The sequence below is a fragment of the Emys orbicularis genome, chromosome 11 (assembly GCF_028017835.1).
Source record: "Emys orbicularis isolate rEmyOrb1 chromosome 11, rEmyOrb1.hap1, whole genome shotgun sequence".
In the NCBI taxonomy this organism is placed as follows: Eukaryota; Metazoa; Chordata; order Testudines; family Emydidae; genus Emys; species Emys orbicularis.
This window is the reverse complement of record NC_088693.1, coordinates 2028601-2031439: the sequence shown is the minus strand read 5'-3', so window position 1 is coordinate 2031439 and position 2839 is coordinate 2028601.

Here is a 2839-nt window from a genome sequence, read left to right as displayed (position 1 = left end):
TCCCCAAATGTGCAGAGGGCACTAAATAGGGAGGAGAGAGTTGTACTGGGACCCAGCAAGGTTAGAAAGCTGGGCCGGAAAGAACAACGTGGGATTTGCCTGGGAAAACGCAGGGAAAGCGGAGAGCTAGGCAGGGGCTGGTACTGACGTATTCTCACCCCACCCAGCTGGGCACCTTCCAATGGCGCACTGCGTGGCGTGACCGACAGCTGTAAAGGTGTGGTTCATCCTGTCCCCGCGGGGAGAGCCGGGCGTGCAAGGGACTGGTTGGTCCTGACAGGATTTGGTTGTTTTAATGCTCATGTCGCGCGGTGTTTCTGGCCGAGGAGGCCGGGGGAAGAATGGGGCTGGGATGGTCCTTGGTTCCTAGGAGAGCTCATTCCGCAGTCTGGGACTGGCCCCCAAGGACCCTCCGTCTTCTGCCCAGATGGCAGAACATCCCATGGGGCCAGAGGAGTGAAGCTGTCATCCATGGGCCCCATCCGATGCCAGGTGCCTAGCCCCACAAGGTATAATGCTCAACCTCTCCATCCCCCACATAGTGTGCACCCTGCCCCCCCCCCCATGGCTAGGTGCCTGTGCCCTGGTTCCCCAGCCCCCGGGGTGCCCACCTCCCTGACTCCCTGAGTGCTCCATGGTGCTGGAAGAGTGGAGCTGTCAACAATGGGCTGGGTTGGATCCCGGGAGTCCTGGCCACTGAGTGCTTGAAGATAAGGACCAAGACCTTGACCTTGATCTGGCAGCAAAAGAGTCTACACTGCCTGGAGCAGAGATACAGCTCTGGCTCTGCACACACACCCCCGGCGGTTCCCAGGGTGAACTCCGGCGAGGACTCCTCCAGCAACGGACGAGCAGCTCGCTTCACTTCACTTCACTTCAGCTCAGTGCTCTTCAGCCCCGGTGCCCTCCGACGATGGGGCCGCACCCCCATTCGAAATTTTTGAGGGGTCTGCAAATGAAAAAAGGTGGAAACCCCTGGTTGAGTTTATACCTGGTCTGAAACTAAACTGAAGCCAGAGCGTCCACACAGCCTGGTGCACCGCATTGTATCCGTTTAAAATCACACCCACATTAAACCGGCCCAACTCTGTGAGGGAGATCTGGGGCATCATCCTGGACTGGGCTGTCTCCCCATTGGGTCCCCTCCACGGCTGAGCTGGGATCGGCTCATTCCTGGGAGCTCCCTGGGCTTTCCGGACAAGGATCCTGCCCCCTCCCCATTCACCCCCTGCCCCGTCCTCTGCTCCAGTCCCTTTCCCTTTCTTCCTCGCACTCTCGCTTTCCCCACCTTCCTCTCTTCTCCCTCCTTTCCCCTTCTAACCCTGTGTGTGGGGGAGCTCCAGGGATATCCCGCTGGGAGGGGAGCAGGGATGCTGGGAGCCAGGAAAATCTTTGGTCAGTGTCTTGGAGGATGGGGGGACTTAAGGGGTGTATCACCTCTGAAGCTCAGGACACAAGGGCTGGTTCCGCCCTGAAGGCCTTGGCTTGGCCATGCTGTCAATGGTTCAGGCAGGCTTGGCTCAGCTGGGCTGCGAATGGCTGGCCGGCCTATCAGAGCTCACTGGGAGTAACTCATCAGGGCTGGGCGCTGCAGGGGGCATGGGGCCAGGCACCGCTCTGCCAGGCTGGGGCCGGGCACCACTCTTCCAGGCTGGGGCTGGGGGGCCGGGCAGTGCTCTGCCAGGCTGGGGATGGGGGGCCGGGCACCGCTCTGCCACGCTGGGTCCCTGGGGCCGGGCACCGCTCTGCCAGGCTGGGCGCTCCCGGGGCTGGGTGCTGCTCTGCCGGGCTGGGTCCGGGGGGCCGGGCACCGCTCTTCCAGGCTGGGGCTGGGGGGCCGGGCAGTGCTCTGCTGAGCTGGGTCCCTGGGGCCGGGCACCACTCTGCCACGCTGGGTCCCTGGGGCCGGGCACCGCTCTGCCACGCTGGGTGCTCCCGGGGCCGAGCACTGCTCTGCCGGGCTGGGTCCCTGGGGCCGAGCACTGCTCTGCCAGGCTGGGGCCGGGGGGCCGGGCTCCGCTCTGCCGGGCTGGGTCCCCGGGGTTGGGCACCGCTCTGCCGGGCTGGGTCCGGGGGGCCTGGCACCGCTCTGCCGGGCTGGGTCCCTGGGGCCGGGCTCCGCTCTGCCGGGCTGGGTCCCTGGGGCTGGGCACCGCTCTGCCGGGCTGGGTCCGGGGGGCCTGGCACCGCTCTGCCACGCTGGGTCCCTGGGGCTGGGCACTGCTCTGCCAGGCTGGGTCCCTGGGGCCTGGCACCGCTCTGCCGGGCTGGGTCCGGGGGGCCTGGCACCGCTCTGCCACGCTGGGTCCCTGGGGCTGGGCACCGCTCTGCCGGGCTGGGTCCCTGGGGCCTGGCACCGCTCTGCCGGGCTGGGTCCGGGGGGCCTGGCACCGCTCTGCCACGCTGGGTCCCTGGGGCTGGGCACCGCTCTGCCAGGCTGGGGCCGGGGGGCTGGGCACTGCTCTGCCGGGCTGGGTCCCCGGGGCTGGGCACCGCTCTGCCGGGCTGGGTCCCCGGGGCTGGGCACCGCTCTGCCGGGCTGGGTCCCCGGGGCTGGGCACTGCTCTGCCAGGCTGGGGCCGGGGGGCCGGGCTCCGCTCTGCCGGGCTGGGTCCCCGGGGCTGGGCACCGCTCTGCCGGGCTGGGTCCCCGGGGCTGGGCACCGCTCTGCCGGGCTGGGTCCCCGGGGCTGGGCGCTCCCTCCGCCCGTCGCGGCTCGGAGCCCCGGGGCTCTGGCTGCCGGCGGCCGATCCCAATCGCTGCGCTCCCGGAATTGGCGCTCGCCATCCCGCCCCCCCCGCCCCGTCCCCTCGGGCTCCGGTTTCCTTGGCGGAGGCAG